Below are 21610 nucleotides of genomic sequence, written 5' to 3' on the forward strand. Positions count from 1 at the left end.
AGATTTTTATTTCATTCTTTTACCACATCTATTGAGCATTACATGAAAGAGGAAGCTTGGCCTAGTGGATAGAGCTGGCCTTAAACACAAAAAGACTTAAGTTTAAATCTGATATAGGGAAAAGGAGAGAAAGGTAGGGAAAGGAAGGGAAAGAAGGTAGCCAGGGTTCCCACCCCCCCTTTTCTTTTGGTAGGGAAATTGACCAGGGTCTTTTGTAGGTAGCCTAGAGAGCAGATTAAATCAGGGTAGACTCCAGGAAAAGTTAGGTAGGTTTATTTAGGGTTAGGAAGGGAAAATTTAGGAAAGCCAGGGAAAGTTAGATCTCCAGCAGCTAGGAAGGGACCAAAGCCCTCCATATGGGTTAGGGGAAAAAAGGCACCAAAACCCACGCTTCTCTCCTCTTTTATTCTCCCTCTGACACCTCCCACAAAGGAAATGGGATGTGTCAGAGGAAGTTGCAGTAGAGAGTCCTGGGAGACTCCAACAATTTGTATACGTCTTTGTTTTCTTAAATACAATATAAAAGTAAGCTGTAAAGATCTATATGGAAGAAAAGATAACCTTTTTTAAAAAAAATTTATTTAGAATATTTTTCCATGGTTACATGATTCATGTTCTTTCCCTCCACTCCCCCCTCTTAACAAGGAATTCCACTGGGTTTTACATGTATCCTTCTTCAAAGCCTATTTCTATATTATTAATATTTGCAATAGAGTGATCATTTAAAGTCAACATCCCCAATCATATCTCCATTGAACCATGTGATCAAGCAAATGTTTTTCTTCTATGTTTCTGCTCCCACAGTTCTTTCTCTGGATGTGTATAATGTTCTTTCTCATCAGTTCCTCGGAATTACCCTGATCATTGCATGTAGTAGTAAAGTCAGTTACATTCGATTGTGCTACAATGTATCAGTTCCTATGTGCAACAGTCTCCTGGTTCTGCTCCTTTCGCTCTGCATCAAATTCCTGGAGGGCTTTCCAGTTCACATGAATTCCTCCAGTTCTTTATTCTAGAAATGATAACTTCTAAGTAAAAAGGAATGCTAAGGAGTAAAATCATTAGAGAAGCAAGGCTTTGAGCAACATAGGAAGGATTTTTACCTGGCAGATATCCCCAAGTGAGTCAAGACACTAAGGTGAGACAGTAAGAGAACAGCTGGGGGACCATTAGTAGCTTGGTTGGGGGGAACATAGAGTAATAGAAGGGCAGGTGACATGATGGATGGCTAGCTGGAAAGGGGAGCACATAGGCTGCTGTGGTGCTTCCTGCCAACCTTGGGTGTTCTGCTTATTTCGTTCTACATTGGCTTTTTGGTCTTCCCACACTTCCCTATTTTCTCATGAATAGAAACCAGGTGCCTGGGCTCAAAATCCAGTGTTCTCTTCCTGGCAACATGCTACCTCTTCCTCGGTTGCATTCCTGTGGAATCTCTGCTGCCAGTCGGTCAGTGCAGGGGCAAACAGACAGGCCGACAGGCCAAGGGGGCTCTAAAGGCAGAGGATGGCAGGAAAGCCCACAGCAGAAGGCTGCCCTGGCTCCCTCTTCTTCTTCAGGCAGCTGAGGAACACAGAAAGAGTCCTCTAAATAATTCTCATATAGCTCACTCAGTCTCAAGCTATGCCCTTGTTTTCACTTGATTTTTCCCACCACCTTGACTCTTTCAAAAGAAGCAGTGTCAATGAACTAGAAGGAGTATGACTAAAGACTGGAGATCTAGGTTTAAATTCTATATCTAACTGGGTGACCACAGGCCAGTCATTTAACCTCTCTTGAACTTCGGTCCTCCCCAAATAAAAGAACAATAGGTGGCAATAGTGGTAAGAGTTCACATTTATATTTATGTTTAGAGAGGCAACACTGAGCAGCATAAAAATGCTGGATTTGGAGTCAAGAGACCTGGGTTCAAATACTTCCTCTACCCTTTACTCTATGGACAAGGAGCATAGGATTAAAAACTACAAGGGACCTCACTGATTGTCTAGTCCAATTTCATCATTTTAGAGATGATGGAACAGCCTCACTCAAGGTACTACTCCAGCATCAAATATCCAGAAAAGGATTCAACCATACTGTGGCCACTTAACCACTTTAAGCCTCAGTTTCCTCATCTATAAAAGAAGGATGATAATAATTGCAAGAAGGCCAATAAATACTTACTAAGCACCTGCTTTGTGCTAGGCATTGTACTAATGGCTGAGAATACAAAGAAAAGTAATATACAGAGTTCATGCTCTCAAGGAACTCACAGTTGAATACGGGAAACAACATGCAAACCACTCTCTAGAAACAAGATCCAGCCAAGAGATCAGGAAAGAGTCAACAGAGGAAAGTTATTCACATTAAAAGGGACCATAAAAGGCTTCCTGTAGGAGGCAAGTTTTTATCAAGGACTTCAGGGAAGCCAGGAGGCAGAGATGAGAAGGAAGAGCATAGGGGACTGTCAAGGGAAATGCTCAGAAATGGGACATGGACGGTCTTGTTTAAGGAATAGCAAGGAGCCTAGTGTAACTGTATTGTAGTGAATGGCAAAGAGGAGGATTTAAGGTAGAAAAAAACTGTATGGTTGGGGAGGAGGAAAGTTAATGAGGACTTGGAATGTTATCAGAGGATTTTCTGTTTGATCCTGGAAATGACAAGGAATAACTGAGATTTACTGACTGGGGAGGAGGAAGGGGAACATGGCCATATCTGTGCTTTAGAAAGATGGCTTTGACCACTAAATGGAGGAATGATTGGAATGGGGAGAGACCCACCAGCAGGCTGTGGCAACAGAGTGGATATGGTGGATGAGAGAGAGGGTGAACTCAAAACTGACACCTAAGTTGTGAGCCTGTGGGATGGGGAGGACAGTGCTGTCCTCCACAGTAAGAGGGAAGTTTGGAAACAAGGAGGGATTGCAGGAAAGATGATGAGTTCAGTTTGGACATGATAAGTTTAAGATGTCTCCAGGACATCTAGATGGAGATATAAGGCTAGAAGTCAGCAGAAAGGTTAGAGCCAGATAAGCACATTTGAAAATGATTGACATAAAGTTGACACTGAATCTATAAGAGCTGTTGAGATCACATGAAGTAGTGTAAAAAAGGAGTAGAAAAGACAACTCGGAATAGAGCTCCGTGGGGCACTTCACAAGGTTGCTATGAGGAATGACTTTTGTAAAACTGAATGTGCTTTGTATTTGTAAGCTATTACTCAATAGAAATTTTAAAAATAAATGTTATTGGTACTCTATTTTTCAATCACCTAAATTGTTCCCTGAAATCCTTTCCCTAATCTGTGCCCCAACCTTTATAACAAAAAATAAAAGAAAATGAGGATGAGAGAAATAACTTAAGCTAATTAAACAAAACTAATTAACATATTGACAAAGGCTGACAATATATGAAATGTGCCACATCTGTGGACCTCCCTCCCCACCTCTCCCAAAGAGTGAGGGGGTAGTATCTTCTTTTAATTAAAAATTGCATAGTTCAAGGAGCAGCTGGGTGGCTCAGTGGATTGAGAGCCAGGCTTAGAGATGGGAAGTCTTAGGTCCAAATCTGGCCTCAGACACTTCCCAGCTGTGTGACCTTGGGCAAGGCACTTAACCCCCATTGCCTAGCTCTTACTGCTCTTCTACCTTAGAACCAATACACAGTAGTGATTCTAGGATGGAAGGTTAGGATTTAAAAAAAAAAAATTTGCAGAGTTCAGTGTTGTTGCAACATAAATCCACAGCATTATTAATCAGAAGTAACAATGATTAGACTAGTGATTAGCAGAGGGAGAAAAAAAGTTGCTATACATTCTCTACCTACTGAATCATCAATACCAGAAAATACTACACTAAATTCTGCCAACTTCTGCAACTCTGTATTTCTTTCTGAACTGAACAATGCAACAGTGAAAAATCATGTGTGACTAATCCTACTTACTAAGCTGGAACAACAGAAAAGTGGAGGAAGGGAAAAGAGAGTTGAAACCATATCTTTTCTAAGTGATCTTATACAGCAACTCAACAGCCTTCATTACTAGATGATCAAACCCTTAAATTATCCCATTTCTCCTAGATGATGCCTAGCTATTCACGAGAAAAGAAAACCAAAGATGGAGAAAACACAAAATAAAGAGTTAAGGGTATCTATTTTTACATATCTTCATTTAAAAAGTCTCTTCTGCAGGCTATTTTGCAAATGACCAATGTAAACATTTCCTATGTATGTGACTGCAGGTTAAGTATGTCACCTCTTTGGATTTCAATATCCTCTTCAATAGGGAGGTTTGAATTACCTGGTCTCAAAGGTCCATGTGAGCTCTTCCCTGTGCCTTGGGATTGAGGCCTCTAAAGAGATCACATCCTACACATGTACTTACATACATACATATCATAAGGAAGATGAGAGTTCCGCAGATCTTTTTTTTAACAAACTTCCTTGCTTTTTGTTTACCATTTTAACTTAAATTTAAAAAATTCTGAGTTTCAAATTCTCTTCCTTCTTATCCCTCCCAGACCCACTGAGAAGACAAGTAATAAGATATCAATTAAACATGTGAAAACATTCAAAACATATTTATTAGCCATGTTGCAAAAAAAAAAAAAGCAAGAAAAATAAAGTGAAAAAATTATGCTTCAATTTGTATTCAGTTCTCTCTTTGAAGGTGAATAGCATAAATCATCATGAATCTTTCAGAATTGTCTTAGATGACTGTACTGTTCGGAGTAACTAAATCTTTCACATCTGATCATACAATATTGCTGATACAGAGTAAAATGACTTCCTTGTAACAGTCACTTCACTTTGCATCAATTCATATAGGTCTTCCCAAGTTTTTCTGAAACCATCCTGATCACCATTTGTTATAGCACAAGAGTATTCCATCACAATCATATATCATATTCAGCCATTCCCCAATTGATAACATACCTTCAATTTCTAATTCTTTGCCACCACAAAGACCATACGCTATGACCAGATGGAATTTATGCCAGAAATGCAAGGTCAGTTTAATATTAGCAAAACTATTTTCAAAGTTGACTATATCAATAACAAAAATAATTCCAACAACAGTGCATTAGTGTATCTATTTTCCCCCTCCCCATCATTTGTCATTTTCCATTTCTATGGTACCTTAATTTTCATTTCTCTAATTAATGGTGATTTAGAGCATTTTTTTTCATGACTAAAAATAGCTTTGATTTCTTCTGAAAACTGTCTTTTCATGTTCCTTGACCATTTGTTGATTATGGAATGAAAGTGCTATGTATAGCTAAGAAAAAGGTATACTCATTTCCATTCCCATTTAATTTTGTCCTGAGGTCTAACATATCTTAACTTTTCTAAAATTCTATTCATCTCCTAAACTTCTTTATTATTTATTTTATGGCTAGATTTATCTAGTTCTAAGAGAGGAAAGTTGAGGTCATCCCACTGGTGTCGTTTTACTGTTTATTTTCTCCAATGATTCATTTAATTCTTCCCTTATAAATTTGGGTGATCTTCTACTTGATAAATATATGTTTAGTACTGATATTACTTCATTGTTATTGATATTACTTCATTGTCTATGGTATCATTTACCAAAATGTGGTTTCTCTGATTCTTTTCATTTGGTCTATTTTTCCTTTTGTTTTATCTGAGACCATGATTGCTAAGCCTCACTTTTTTTTTTTTCACCTCAGTAAAGCATAATAGATTCTCTTCTAGCTTCTTAGTTTTTTACTGTGTCTGTTTTTTATAAACAACATATTTGGGGGTTCTGGTTTAAAATCCATTCTGTATTCTGTTCCCATTTTATGGATGAGTTCATCCCACTCACATTCACAGTTATGATTACAATGTATTACGGGGAGAAAAAGGGAGGAGAGAGAGAGGAAGGGAGAGGGAGAGAGAAAGAGGGACAATTTCTTCCCTCTTTAAACAAATTCCAATGACAGTGAGGTTCAAGAATTTCCTGCCATCTTCCCCCCTCCACTGCAAAAGTTCTTCCTTACATATTTCTTTTATGTGAGTTAATTTTCTTTCTTCCTCTTCCTTCCCCCTTCTCCCAGTGCATCCCTCTTTCTCACGCCTCCATTTTCTCATTCATCCCAACATAAGTGACTCATGTCTTCTGTCTATCTAGACACCTTCTAACTTCACTATTAATGATAAAGTCTTTAGGAGTTACATTATCTCCCCATATAGGAATAAAAACAGATTAACCTTAAGTCCCTTTTTATTTCCCTTTCATATTTATCTTCTTATGTTTCTCTTGAGTCTTCTTTCTGAAAGTCAAATTTTCTATACAGCTCTGGTCTTTCCATTAGAAAAATTTGAAAGTCTTCTATTTCATTAAATATCCATTTTCCCCTGGAAGGATTATACTCAGTTTTGTTGAATAGGTTGTTCTTAATTGTGAACCTAGGTCCTTTACCTTCTATAATATTATATTTCAAGCCTTCTGTTCCTTTAATATGGAAGCTGCTAGATCTTTTGTGATCCTGACTATATGGCTCCCTGATATCTAAACAGCTTCTTTCTGACTGCAATATTTTTTCCAAACCATGTGAGCTCTGGAATTTGGCTATACTACTTCTGGGAGTTTTCATTTAAGGCCATCTTTTGGGAGATGATCAGTAGATTCTTTCAATTTCTATTTTGCCATCCGGTATTAAGATATCAACAGTTTTCCTTGATAATTTCTTAAAATATAATGTGTTTCAATCACAGCTTCCAGGTGATCAAACAATTTTTTTTAACAATTAATTATTTTTTTCCTCAATTACTTGTAATTTTAAAAATTAACTTTTTTTTTTTTTAATTTTGAGCTCCACTTTCTGTCCTCTCCCTCCCCTCCCCACTCCTGGAGAAGTCAAGCTACTTGAAATAGTTGTCCAAGAATTTTTAGATTATGTCTCTCTGATCTATTTTCTGAGTCAGTTGTTTTTCCAATATTTTAGAAAATATTTCACACATTTTCTTATTTTTTTTCATTCTTTTGACTTTTATTTTTCTTGATTTGCCATGGAGTAGTTTCTACTTGCCCAATTCTAATTATTACAGAATTATTTTCTTCAGTGTCCTACTGTACCTCTTTTACTATCTGTCTAATTCTATATTTTATAAAGTTATTTTCTTCAGTTTTTTTGCCTCTTTTACCAAGTTGTTAATTCTCTTTTCATAATTTATTATAGCTGCTAATCACAATTTTCTCTTTATCCCTCTCACTTAATTTTTAAGATCACTTTTTTGCTGTATAGTTCTTACAGAAATTCTTATTGGGTTTGTGTCCAATCTGTGTTTTTTCCTTTGAGACTTTGCTTATAGTTGTTTTCATGTCTCTTTCTTCTTCTGAGTTTGTCTTGATGTTCCCTGTCACTATAGTAGATTGTTATGGTCAAGTTCTTTATGTTGTTATTTGTTCATTTTTCCAGCCTATTTCTTGACTATGAACTTCATGTTAACATTGGTTTTTGTTCATTTTAGGTGATGGGCACTGTCCCAAACTTTTAGACTTTTTCACAATGCTGTTTTGATCTGGAGAGAGGTATGGTCTATACCCAGGAAGGGTCCCTGTTCCCCTGCTGCTGCAGATGCTACTCTTCTCTCTGCCCTGGATCAGGGTTCCTGGAAAAGGAACCCTGCTCCTTTGTGACCCTAAGTACTGCTCTCCACCCTGGAACCACATAATTGCAATGGAATTTTCAGAAAGAGCCCAGTGCTGCACCCAGTGCCGGAATCAAGTTCTCTGTAACCTTTCTCTGATCAAACTGCCAATTCCCATTCATGGGCTAAGAGATTCCCAAACTGCTACTTTGCTATAGCCACCTCCTTCCAAGACCCATAGCTGGTGTTGCTGCCATATGCACTTTAGGCCAGTTCTAATCCCAATGTCAGAGACCTCTCTCTGTCTCCTTTTATGTTGTCCTGGGCAGGAAAAATGTCCTCCACCTTTTGTTGGTTGTGTTGCTCCAGAAATTGATTTAATTTGCTATTTTAAAGTTGTTTGGAGAGAAATATTGAAGAACTTACAGGGGCTGCTGCTTCTAATCTACCATCTTCTGCAGACTATCTCTTTAGAGCTTAAACATATTTCCTGAGTTCTTATAGCACTTGATGCCCTCAGCTCAGATCCCATAGCCTCAGCTAAGTGGAACAAGTCTCCATCACAACCACCAGTTATTAATCAGTCAATATGCATTTATTAAGGACCTACTATGTTCCAGGTACTGTGCTAAACTAAGAAAGATACCAATTGCTGACCAAATATCACTCATGGACAAATTAGTCCAAGGGCCCCAGGAATAACAAGTGTCCCCAACTACCAGCTCTTCTTCCAATCTGACTCCTAAAGCTATTATCAAAGGGAACAGCCACTATGGAAAAGGAGTCAGAGTCGGTCATTCCCACCACCACCAACAGCTACCACCAAAGGAGCAAGCAAGCCAGTCTAACTGAATCAACATGACACTCTTAAGTAGAGAAAGGAGGGTCAAACCACTGCCCACTACCACAGCTTAACCCCAGCTTTTCTCCAGACCTGTACTTCAGAGCCTCACAAATTACTGGAGCACTATCCTAAATCACTGGCCTTGCTTTCAGCATGACCCCCACAGTCATCATCCAGGAGAACAACCCTCAAGGAAATCAGAGCTGCCAACTGCCTCTACAGCAACTACAGTCCCTGGCACCCAATAGCCACAGCACTAAAGAGAACTGACAAAGAAAGCCATCTTTGGCCCTATGAAACATCTCAATATCAGGAAAAGATGGTTTTATTAATGAAAATGACAGCACTAATATCAAACCTCTGACATTACACCCTGAGTATCACTGGGGCCTTTCCAAAAGATTTGCTGCAGAAATGTCCTCTAAGATCCCCATTAGACTGTGAAGCTTCCCAAGAGCAGGGGATGGGATATCCTGCTTTTCTATTTGTATCCACAGTGTTCTGCCCATTATAGGGACTTAATAAATGCTTCCTTCCTTCACTCTTTCAAAGAGCTGGGAGATGATAGGTAAGCAGCCACAAGTTCTTCCCACTGAAAGCCCTCCCTCTTTCCTTTAGGACCGAGCTTCTTCAGAAACCTTGTGGTGCCTTGACTCTTCCTCTTGAGCACCTCCAACACAAATCATAGCCTGTCTTCTATTGTTAATAACAGCAGCAGCAGGTCACTTTTAGATCATGCTTTCCATACATCATCTCCCTCAATTTTCACAACCACCCAGTAAGCAAAACTTACCCAGCCTCAAACTTCCTACTCTTCAAAATAGAGACACTAGTAATCTATCCCACTGATACTAGAAAAAACATGACTGATTTACAAAATTCTTTCAGACCTCAGTTCTTTTCAATACTTAATGATAATTATTAAGTGATGATAGAAATAGAATCATTTATCCCAACGTTAAGTGTTCAGGCTTCCTGCTGGACCAAAGTGCTAAACTCTGCTGCTTTCCATTTTGTTTAATGCAGGGCTTCCCCACAAGAGACAATCATATTTGAGTTCAATCTATCCAAACACAAGCTCAGAACAAAACCAGAGCAAGCAGAAGCCATTGACATGTCAAATACCTTGCAAATGTACTGATATTCAATTAAAAAGAGCAGAGAGTGATATTTTAAATTTAATTAGGAAAATTTTAACCCCAAAATACACTGACTTTCTTGTCTAGCCAGTCACCCTGAACTGTGGGGAGGGGAAGAAAAGGAGAATAGATTTGATATCTTGAAATATTTTTTAAACAAAGTTAGAAAGTCGACAAAAGTTATATAAAACTTATATAACTTAGTTTAAGTGTCAGTTATGACACAAGTAATTTGGGAACTGACCTAAAAAAAATATCTTCAATCAGATCCTTATGACTACACAGAGAGTGAACCAAATGTTAAAAAGAAGCTGCAATACAATGACCTCAGCAACAATCTAAAAAGTAAGAATTTCTTAAATTTGTGAAGAGGCTAACTTTCAAAGAGTGTATGAGGGACAGATTAACCAACTTAGAGATCTGCAAAATGTTCCAGTAGAGCTACTATTCTAAAGAAGACAAGAGACAAGGAAATGGGCACCTACATCAATACCAAAAGTCAGTACCTACAATTAACTAGAATTAAAGAGCCCTTCATCTCTCTGGCTAGTTCCCTGGGCAAACAGGGGAAAAAAAATATTTGATGTGGCTGGACTACAAACTGTAGTGCAGGGTTTTTGCATTGCAATATTAGCCTAGGCTAAGCTGTCAGTTACCCTGGATGGAATCTTGCCAATGGCATGTACCATGGGGCAGGTGCCAACAGGCAGTTGGGCTGAGACTATAAAAGCCCCTGCAAACCCAAGCCTGGGTTCTGTTTTTCCCGACTTCACCCTGATCACCTACTGCGATGGCACATGCCATTGGCAAGATTCCATCCAAGGTAACTGACAGCTTAGCCTAGGGTAATATTACAATGCAAAAACCCTGCACTACAAAACTCAAGATTTCCCATTTTCTTCACCACAAAACACAAGAGTTAAAGTTTCAGATTTAATCAATTTCACAATTTTTGCATCTGTAGATAGTCAGCCTGGGGCATCTCCCTCCTAAATACACAAACTCCCTTCAGCCCTCTAAGATGGTAGGGCAAAAACTCAACACCCACATCCACCAATTTTGGAAAGCTCTGCCCTTGCAGTTATGAGGACTGTCCTCCCACCTCTATGCCTCTGCACTGGTTGTCCCCCATTCCCCAAATTTTCTCACTTCTCATCCCAACTCTTATCCAGCTTTCCTGGTTTCCTTCAGGATAAGGGCAAGGCCTACCCTCAGCAGGCGGCCTTTCTTGGTCTCCTCAGCTGCTAATGGTTTCTTAACTGAGATTATTTCCCTTTTACTCTATATAATTTAGATATGCATACAGAGTCATGTTGTCTCTCCATTAGAATGTGAGATCCTCTACAGCAGAGACTGTCTTTTACCTTTCTTTGTACCCCACAACAAAGCATGGTACCTGATACACAGTAAACAATGCCTGCTGAATGACCAGCTGAAGACATGTTCAGCCTGGAAAACATTCCAGGCTAAGGGGCTGGCCTAAAAAAAAGCACAGAACTAGAAAACCTCCAGTACCTATGGAGTGCATGCAACAAAAGTAGGAATGTGGGAAAAGGCTAAAATGTAAATTGGAAGACAACAGCAGAAGATCTCACATGGAATGAAGGGTTAGAGATGGGAGCTGGGAAAAGTTTTCCAAATGTGTCTCAGACACAGACTGGATCCTCCCCTCCCCACAAATCATTTCACCCTTGAGCCTCAGTTTCCCCATCTATATGAGTATAATGTGACCTGGACCTTTCAGGGCTTCTCAGATGAGTTAATGTGAGATCTTCTGCAACACAGAAACGGACAATACAGTAAAATACAGAATAGGGAGACTAGGCTGGCTCCAGCAGTTTGAGGAAGGAGAGGGAATCAGGAAAGGCTTCCTCAAGAGGGGCTTTGCTTTAGCAGCACCTTGAGAAGTGAAGAATACTATGAAACAGAGGTGGGAAGGAAATGTATTCCAGGGATCTTTACATCTGAACTGCTATTGAAACTCCCTTTCTGTGTAGTGTTCCCCTCTGGAAAGGGAGCTCCTTAAAAACAAGGTCAGTCTCTTCTTTTCTATTTGTGTCCCCCAACACAGCATTCTCAATCTCATTCAGGCATGGGCAACGACTAGTGCAAAAATGTGAAGATGAAAGATGGAGTGCGTTATAAGAAGAAAAGAACAAAAAGGCCATCTAATTGAACAGAGAGTGCAGAAAGAAGGGGTAATGGAGAAGAAGGCTGGAGAGACAGAGGTCAAGCTAGGAAGGACTTCAAAAACCAAAAAGAGGAAGTAAATGAGGAGTAAAAGACAATCACAGTATCATAAAACATGGATAATCAGAAAAATTGGGAGTACTCTGGACAGAAACACGTAATTCTGGTAGAGGTACATTTGAAAGAAAGAGTAATAAATTGTTCTAGACAAGTTAACTTTGAGATACTACATGGCATCCAGAATGAAATTAAAAACAGACAGCTGGTGACACAGGATTGGTGAAGAGGGGAAAAGAGTCACGTAGTGATGAGGATTAGATTTCCCAGAAGTTGACAAAGTCACCCTCACCATCAGAAGGCTGGAATGAAGGGGACCAGGTAAGAGGCTTGAAGAAAGAAGAGAAAGTCTAGGGGGGTGGAGAGATAAGGAATCAGTTAAGGAGGAATAAAAAGATTTGATTGTTTGGCAGCGAAGAAGGCCCCAGGTTTAGGTTAGATAACAAAAATTTTAATATATTCCAGCTCCATTCAACAGCAAATGAGTAGGAAGTGAGAATGGTGGGAAGAATCCAGAGCTGGGATCTGAATAACAATAAGAATGAAAGTGAGTAAGGGATTAGAACAATAGCTAGAGTTAAATGTAGGAAGAAAGGGCATTCAGATCAGTAGTGAAATACAGAGAAAATACTAGGGGCTGGAGAGGCAGGCCTTGGGATGGTTATTGGTTGTTAGCCTTTGAACTCAGAGATATAACAATCACTGGTGACTTATGTTTGAGTCAAAAGATTGGAGGTGCTGTATAGGGGAAGGTCTGGTTTAAGAGGAGTAAGATATAGAGATAGATAAGAAATTATGGTCAGCAGAAAAATATGAGATTTGTTGTTGCTGTTGTTTAATTAAGAAATGAGAACATTTTTGACTAATGATGAGATCTAGAATGTGGCCATAACAGTGTAACTGAGGTGGGGGTGAAGGTCATGAGATCTGAGAAGATGGAGGAACAGGGAAATAAAAGTGCTTGGGAAAACATCAACATAAATTCTGAAGTTTCCTAAAACAAGTACAAAAAGATAGAACAAGGTGTACCTCCCTTGGTGTTTCTGAAGGCTCTACCCTCAAGGAGGCCTCTCTTGCCTCTCTAATTGTAAAAGGCCTTGTGGCTAGTAGCCTTGTTTAATTAACCTCAGTGCTCCTCGGCTGAGGCCTCTAAATTCTTATATGGTTGGGCCAGAGTTTCTCTCAATTTCCCTATCTTCAACCTTTCAAATTGTAAATAAACTTCCATAAAAGTCATCCTTTTTTAAAATAGACTTGGGTCTATTTTAATTTGAAATCAGTTAATCTGATTTCTGGAGACCATACCAGAAATATCTAGTTTCCCCTCTTACACCTAGTTCTGTATTCCTAGATAAAAGAAGAATGACCTTGGCAGCAGTAGACAATAGCCACTAGGGCTCAAAAAAAAAGAGAAGATGCTGAGAGATAGTGGCAAAGGTATAGACTATAGACCAACACTGCAGGCTATGCTCACATCCACTGCTATTCTCACAGAGAGAATCCATCAAGACCAAGGGAAGAAGCCTAGAATAAGTGAATTCTAATTTATCTGCCCTCTTTCTTTCTAGCCCTTTTAGGGCTTTCTTATCAGCTACCTAAGAATAAAGGCCACTCCTCCCAACTCCTATCCTCAACCCAATACTTCTCAACCCTTTCCTCCTAAAACCATTCCAATTCTGTGCACTCCTTCCACAGTGCCCTTTGGCATTCTCATTCCATAATGAATAAACTTCCCTTCTCAAATTCATTCTATAGACTAAATACTCAGGTAGCAGGTTTCCCCTAACTTACATTGGATCTTTGGCACTCGCCAATCATTCCCCAATCTGGCCTAACCTTGGTCACATTGATCCTAGAAGGGAAGATGAAATAATCTTTATTTCCAATTGCTACTACCAGTTTCCAGACTTTTGCTGCTAACATGCAATGATCTTTCTTCTTAAAGGGACAAATGTTGTTTATGAGCAAGCTGCAGTATATAAACAATAAGAAAGACCAAAGGATAAGAGGAGCAAAAGATTTTCAAAGAATTATATGCCAGGAAAAAGATGGGTTGGACCCATGACGAGGGCAAGGGATACAAGGCAGACAGACAGACAGTCCTCTACTGGGACCCTCCTTTTCAATGTCAGGAGATGGTAAGAAGGCTGTTAGCTCACTGGGTAGATCCTCTACAGTAAATTTATGGGAAGACATAGCTAAGTTCCATTCATCACTCTGAAGTCCCAGGAGAGTAGGGACTAGCCTAGCAAAAATACTTGATCTGATTAATAACACAGCACAGTGCTTAAAAAAGGAAGAAAAAGTAACTGTGTTCCTATCTTATCCCTAATTCTGAGACTCTCAAGGACAAGGATAAGGTCTTTCCTAAACCTCCCTCAACCTTACATAGTCCTCTACAAATAGCAGACTCTTACTAAGTATTTGATTGTTCTGATGCTTCTATATATATCTGTGAGAGTTTGACTAAAAAGAAGATATGTTGGGCCCATTAGGTGGTTCAATGGATAAAGATCCAGATCTAGAGATAGGTCCTGGCCTCAGACACTTCCTAGCTGTGTGACCCTGGGCAAGTCACTTAACCCCAGTCCCTAGCCCTTACTGTTCTTCTGCCTTGGAACCAATACAGTAGTAATTCTAAGACTGAAGGTAAGGGTTATAAAAAGAAAAGATGTACTGTGAATGGCAGGAAGCAAAGGGCAAGACCTGGAATGTACACAGTCCCCCAAGAAATTCACAGAAAAATGGATGGTGACCCAATGGCTAGGTGAACCTAGCAGACCAGGACACTTTGGGACAGTCTGTGGTCGACTAGAAAGATGTTTAGGAGGATCCTGTCAAGGTCAATGGTCCTGCCTCAGAGGGATGGTCTGTTTTAGGCCCAGGAAAGCTCCTTTCTTCTTCTGTTTCCATTTCTAAAAGAGACTGCAATACTCTTCTCTCTGTTTATGACTGGGGAAAAGGGAAAAGAGATAAATTTCTAGGTCAACTTTCTGATCATCTCACTAGCCTAAAAGGAGCTTAAAATACGGTACTTGTGAAATGTCAAAATGCAGGCAAAGGTTTACAGGAATAAAAACCAAGCAGGGGTGAAAGAGGATTGCTCTGGCATCTGCCAATCACTGTTCTCAGTACTTCAGTAAGATTGTCTCAAGAGGGCAAGGGCAGTTTCACTGAAATTCAGGGAATGTTTACTGGATTCAATGGACACTAGTCAGGACTGCTGGACTGACCAGGTACAAAAAGTTTGAGGCACAGTCCCATCCCTCTGGAAAGCCTAACCCTCTATGATTCCCAAACACTTATTTGTAGGAGCCTACACAGCAAACAAAATACAAGTGTAGACAGCCAGGATAGCTACTGACAGTCAGTCCTCACAGGCACACAAAGCGCCAGATGGTAATGGATGCTGCACTGCCTTTAACTGAACTTTAATTTTTATGACATATTTTATGAGCCACCATCAATGTACAGCCAAAGAATAAATCAGGTAAAGGAAAATACTTTACTTTTCTTGGAGCTCAAGTAAGAGTCTGGAGAAGCCTCAAAGAGAATATTCTGATAGGATCAAAAACATAAAGCTGAAAGAATTTAGACAAGCCATCTAATCTAGGCCAATACTCTTGTTTTACAGGAGACAAGTATCCAAGGTCCATAGACATGTGGGCCTTGCTATGATTTTCACTGTAAAATGTGGATTGATCATCATTTATTAAGCACCTATTATGTGCCAGGCACTGTACTAAGCACTGTCGTTACAAAGAAATGTCCCCCAAAAGTCCCTGTTTTCAAGGTGTTCAAAGGGATCTTGATCCAGGGATCTCCAATGAGATTTTGGCCATTCTGGCTAGCTCTAAAGGCTACAATGATTCCCAAAATGGGTAATACCGCCCCCTGGTGAGTGCTGCAGCAATCCAGGGAAGTGGTGATGGCCACAGGTGCATTTATCTTTCCTATTAATAATTATTTTTTAAAAATTAATTTCCAGGGGGCTAAGTAATATTTTTTCTGGAAAGGGGGCGGTAGGCCAAAAAAGTTTGGGAACCACTGGGCTATACATTTGGGGATGGAGTTGAGCTCTTTTCCACAAATAAATCTGGAAAATGTACCAAACCCAATCCCAATGAGAAAAATCAGAAAAAGTTGTCATTTGTCTATTCCAACATAGTATAGGAAGACATCCAAGAAGGACTTCACATATTTTATCTTCAATGCTTAGCATGGCCTAGTCCAGTGATGGCAAACCTTTTAGAGACAGAGTGCCCAAACAGTAACCTTCACACTGCATGTGAGCCCCCTACCTTACCCCAGACAGGGGAGGGAGGAAGTGCTCCCAATGGCTGCTGGGAAAGGGGTAGGTAATGGGAGAAATGTCCTCAGGTACACATGGAGAGGGGGAAGGAAAGCAGTTCCTTCCAGCATGAGTGCCATAGGTTCACCAACATGGGCCTAGTCAGCAATTAATGCTTTCTGTCTTGACAGATAAGTAGAGGGGGCAGGGAGTTAGATTCAAAGAAGCCACCTACCATGGGGTAACCCTCAGCAAATCACTTAACCCTTCAGGGCTTCAATTTCTTCATATGTAAAAATGACAGAGATAAATGACCTCTCAGGATGATTCCAGCACTAAATATATGATTCCATGACCAATACAATGAGGAATGAGCACTAGACAGCATCGAAAGACCTGAGATATCTGACTCACTAGCTGTGACCTGGGGAAAGTTACAATTTCTCTGAGCCTCAATTTCTTTATCTGTAAAAAAATGGGGATAATAACAGTGCCTACCTCACCAAGCTGTTTTGGGGATGAAATTAAATAATTCAGGTAAAATAATCTGAAAGTCTTGAATGTTAGTTATTACTAATCATCTATGAGCCATAGTTTTTTAAAATTCAATTTTATTTTATTTTCAGTTCCAAATTCTCTCCCTTTTCCCTTCCTCTCCCCTATAAAATGAGGATGATACCTGCACTCTCTGTCCTACTGAGGAACAAATGAGAAAACATATAAGAGCTATTATAAAAACCAAAGCAACACTACTCAAGAAGATAAACATTTATTTAACTATTGTAAACAATCTAGACACTATATAGACAAACAGCAGAGAATTCAGAAAACTCCAAGACAAACCCAAGTAAAAGAATTCTTTTGGCCAGCTTTGGGAGTTGTCTTCTCTTCCAGTAGTAGTGTGGGATTTAATCCTGAAAATCAATTCTACAGTGTTCTTTTCTACATTCAAGTTGTTTGTGTTTAGAAACATGATATGCATTTCCTCGTAAATGCCATTTTGTTTCAGGAAAGGAATCTCCCACTTTATATTCTTCCCCAAATTATTACATTCTATTGCAGGAAGAAAAGCCAGGCCAGGTCAACTGTTGGCAAGAAATCCATTTCAGTTCTGCTCTCCTTATTTTTCCCAGGAACAAGGACTTAAAATTGGGAGGACCATCATCTACATCACTTCACTCATTTTATACTTACAGAAGAAATTAGGAAAACTGATTTGCCCAAGGTTATACTATTAATTGGTGGAAAGGAAGAGAATCTTCAAGAGAATGTGATAACTGAATCCTAGAATCTGTGATTCAGCAAGAAACGAAGTCAGACACAGGCTGCAATTTACTCATAGTGGGTACCCCAGCACTATCCCAAAGGCCTATACTCCTAAGGGGTGGGTAGCCACCACAGATAGAGCCTCCATGATGAACTCTGGCCATGTAGCCTCCATTTGTCCCCCTCCCACATCTTGTTCTGAGAACAGCAATCAAACCCATGACCATTCTGGGAAAGAACTTGCCTGCCAACTGGCCTCTGATTTCAATCTCATCTCTGTGACTTCCCAAATCCAAATGGCCCTCCTCCCCAATCACTCCCCTGCAATGTTATCATCACCTCCTAAAATGGAAGCTCCTGGGAGGTGGACTTTTATACCTATATACAAGGTGCATTTGATGTGTACGTCTTCACTTATACATGCACCCCAGATTTGGGGAGGCAGATTGCAAAAAAAGGATAGGGAGGATTCCATGGCCTAAAAGTCTATAAGGTAGACAGAAAACTTGCAAGAATGAAATTCTGAAGACAAAGGCAAATAATTCTGTGAAAAGGGAAAGTGGCTATAGTCCAAAAAGACTGATGTTGATTACCCAGGGAACTGATCAATAAGCTCGCCTCTTAAAGAAGATACATACAGGAGACAAAGGCAAAATGAGGAGATAAGAGATTATAATAGCATAACTCCAAATCTGCAGAATGTTGTCAGACCTGTCAGAATCCAGAAGGTACCAAAGCAGGTGAGAGAAGCTAAGGACAACAGAATTGTTTTGGTTTGAGCCCCAATCTTTTTTTTTTTTTAACCCTTAATTTTTGGTGTATTGTCTTATAGGTGGAAGAGTGGTAAGGGTGGGCAATGGGGGTCAAGTGACTTGCCCAGGGTCACACAGCTGGGAAGTGGTTGAGGCCGGGTTTGAACCTAGGACCTCCTGTCTCTAGGCCTGACTCTCACTCCACTGAGCTACCCAGCTGCCCCTCGGTTTGAGCCCCAATCTTATCTTGTTTCCATTTTCTTGATGTGGGTGACAGCAGAACAAAAATGACCAACACTATTATCTTGATCTCCAGGACAAAAGACAGTAAGAAAGCAGTGAGCTATCTGTCCTTGAGGAATTCCAACCATTTGGCCCATATGAACTGCAGCTCTGGTCCAGAAATAACTGGAGATGTGACTGCTAGGCCAAAGTCAGACCTAATTGAAAAGAGAGACAGAAACCAACAATGTATCCTCAAGTCTGGAGGAAAGCAAAAAGGAAGAGAACAGAATTTATAAACTACAGGTTGGGCCTGCTTTAGATTCCTAGAATAGATCAAGAAAGAAATGACTTACTGAAGGGAAAGCAATTAAAACAAAGTGCTAGCCTGAGTCACACACTAAATGAACTCTCTTTCCTTTTTAGGGTCATTGTAAGCTACAGATTTAGTTTAAATTTTAGCTAGGCATTTGACAAAGTGTCCATAGTACTCTTATGAAGATAGAAAGCAAGGGAATGAATGATGATGCAATTAGATGCATTCCTACCTAACAGCTGAAGGACTCACTAATAAAGAGACAACATGACCCAGGGTATGGAGCACTGGAGTTGAAGCCAGAGGACACTGTTTTCAAGAACAGCTCTCCTACTTACTCTCCCAGGATCTTGATCAAGCCATTAAACCTCTGGGCCTCGATTTCTTCTACAAGTGAAGGTATTGGATCAGATGGCTTCAAGGTCCCTAAAGTTCTAAGACTATGATCTCAATGCTTACAAGTCAATGTTACATGTTAACACGCCAACTCAGCCACAGATGCTGACTGCCCTAGGGGTCTGTGGGGCCTGGGCTGCTTAACCTAACAAGGACTTGGATAAAGGCAGAGATGCCCTGCTCTTCAGATGTGCAAAAGACATCAAACCAGGAGGAACAGCAAGCATACTAAATGACTATCAAGACCCCAAAAGATCTTGAGAAGACTAGAGAACTAGAGGAATAATGAAATATCCACAAAGATCCATGTAAAAGTTTTACATTCAGGTTACAAAAATCAGCTGCTCAAGCACAGGAGGTGAGGCATGGTTGGACAGTGGCTCTCCTGAAAAAGATCTGGAGTTTTTAGTTGGACAGCAAGCTAACAGCAATCAGTCAGCTGTGGGCTTCATTAAAAGGGGCAGAGATTTCAGGAATAAATAGTGGTAGTGGTCATCCTTCTATAGCTGGTCCTCAGCAGGCCATAGCTATAGTATCAGATTTAACTGGAATACATTTAGGAAGGACACTGATAAACTGGGCAATGTCGCAGAGGAGGGCAAGCAGGATGGTGAAGGGCTGCCTTGGGAGGTGGTGGGATCCCCCTCACTATACATCTTCAAAGGCCAGAAGACATTTCCCAAGAATTCTGTAGCTGAAATTCATATTTGAAGACAGACTGATCTAGATAGCCTCCAGGGATCAGGTATAAAGATTCTCTAACATTTTTAATGGGTGAATGAATGAAGCACAAAGCAAGGTGGCAAGCAGATGGGATACAAATAGAAAAAGTAAGGCAGTAATATAAAAGTAAGTAAATGGGGAGGAGGAAGCTTGGATCTGAGCCCAGCATGATCGGATACCAGGGCAAAGTCTGGCTTGGAAGTCATGGAGTTTTCCAACTGTCTGATAATGGGAATTTAAAAAGATAGGTTTGATACAGTTAGGTTGTAGAAGGCCCTATATGCCAGGCTGGGAAATCTTAACTTTTATCTTTGGAATGAGAACCCAAAACAATCAGTAAAAAAAGTATACAGGATGAAAAAACAGTATTTTAGGAAAGTTTGTTTGACCTTTGGCAGGTTACTCCTCCTGTTACCCAACCCCTTTCCCCCCAGAATCTTATTTAATAGTCAGGGTTAACATTTCTATCACATTATATCATATGCCAAGTCCAGTGCTCTGTCCACTGTATAGGATAAGGGTCCCAAACTGGGTTTGTATAGCTAATCAAGATGGTATGAGGATTTGGAACTATGCCCAAAGAGCGATAAAAGAATGCCTGCCCTTTGATCCAGCCATACCATTGCTGGGTTTGTACCCCAAAGAGATCATAGATAAACAGACTTGCACAAAAATATTTATAGCAGCGCTCTTTGTGGTGGCAAAAAACTGGAAAGCAAGAGAATGCCCTTCAATTGGGGAATGGCTGAACAAATTGTGGTATATGTTGGTGATGGAATACTATTGTGCTCAAAGGAATAATAAACTGGAGGAATTCCATGTGAATTGGAAAGACCTCCAGGAACTGATACAGAGTGAAAGGAGCAGAGCCAGAAGAACATTGTACACAGAGACTGATATATTATGGTAAAATCGAATGTAATGTACATCTGTACTAGCAGCAATGCAATGACCCAGGACAATTCTGAGGGATTTATGGAAAGGAACACTATCCACATTCAGAGGAAGAACTGCAGGAGTAGAAACACAGAAGAAAAACAACTGCGTGGACACTTGGGTTGATGAGAACATGATTGGGGATGTAGACCTGAAAAGACCACACCCATGTAACTAGCAATAATGTGTAAATAAGTCTTGATAGACCAAGTTTTTCTTCAAAATGGAAGCCAGTTTTCTTTGTCTTCTCTCTTATTTCTGTTGTGGACTGAAAAAGACCCTGTAGGGCTAAGGTCAAGCAAACACAAATATCTGGTAAACTTTGTAAAATGCTTATTATGTTGACTTTTGAGAGGAACACTGTGAAATGTTCCTTGTTCTGTAGATCTGCAAAACTTTGCACTTGGAGATAATTGTGATTTTCATCTGTACATGTAGGTTTTAAATATAGTATAACATTGGCTATTTTGAGACATTACTGTATGGCACTGGAGAAGCAAGTGAAAAGGGCATTAATTATGTCTCCCCAGGGACCACAGAAAAGTGTTTTGAAATTGGGACAAGGACTGTATTAAAAAAAATTTTTTTTAATGTGTCCCCCTCTGTATTTACTGGGTAGAGCAAATTTCAAGTGGAGAAATGTGCAACCCAGGCATGTCTAGGTATGCCCAATTCACCTTTTAAGAAGATATCCTTGAGGGGCCTTTGGAGTATGTCCAGTTTTCCTAAAGTGGAGGACTCTGGTTCCTATATCCTTTTGATTAGGTAACTGGTCTTTGAAATTGAAGAGACAAAACTATTCCCTCTCTCTTCTCCCTCTAATATTTTTCCATCCTCTTTTCTTAGTCACTCTTCTCTGCTGTGTCAAAAAGGTAAAGATCCCAGTTGACCCATAGAATGGCCACCATAA

The 21610-nt window shown here is 39.9% G+C and overlaps 1 protein-coding gene across 5 annotated transcripts in view; it reads right to left on the reverse strand.

The window, feature by feature from the left end:
• The window catches only part of OSBPL9 (oxysterol binding protein like 9), a 160059-nt gene that overhangs the window by 126748 nt on the left and 11701 nt on the right, over positions 1–21610 (reverse strand). The window lies entirely within an intron of this gene.

The sequence above is a fragment of the Gracilinanus agilis genome, chromosome 4 (assembly GCF_016433145.1).
Source record: "Gracilinanus agilis isolate LMUSP501 chromosome 4, AgileGrace, whole genome shotgun sequence".
NCBI lineage: Eukaryota > Metazoa > Chordata > Mammalia > Didelphimorphia > Didelphidae > Gracilinanus > Gracilinanus agilis.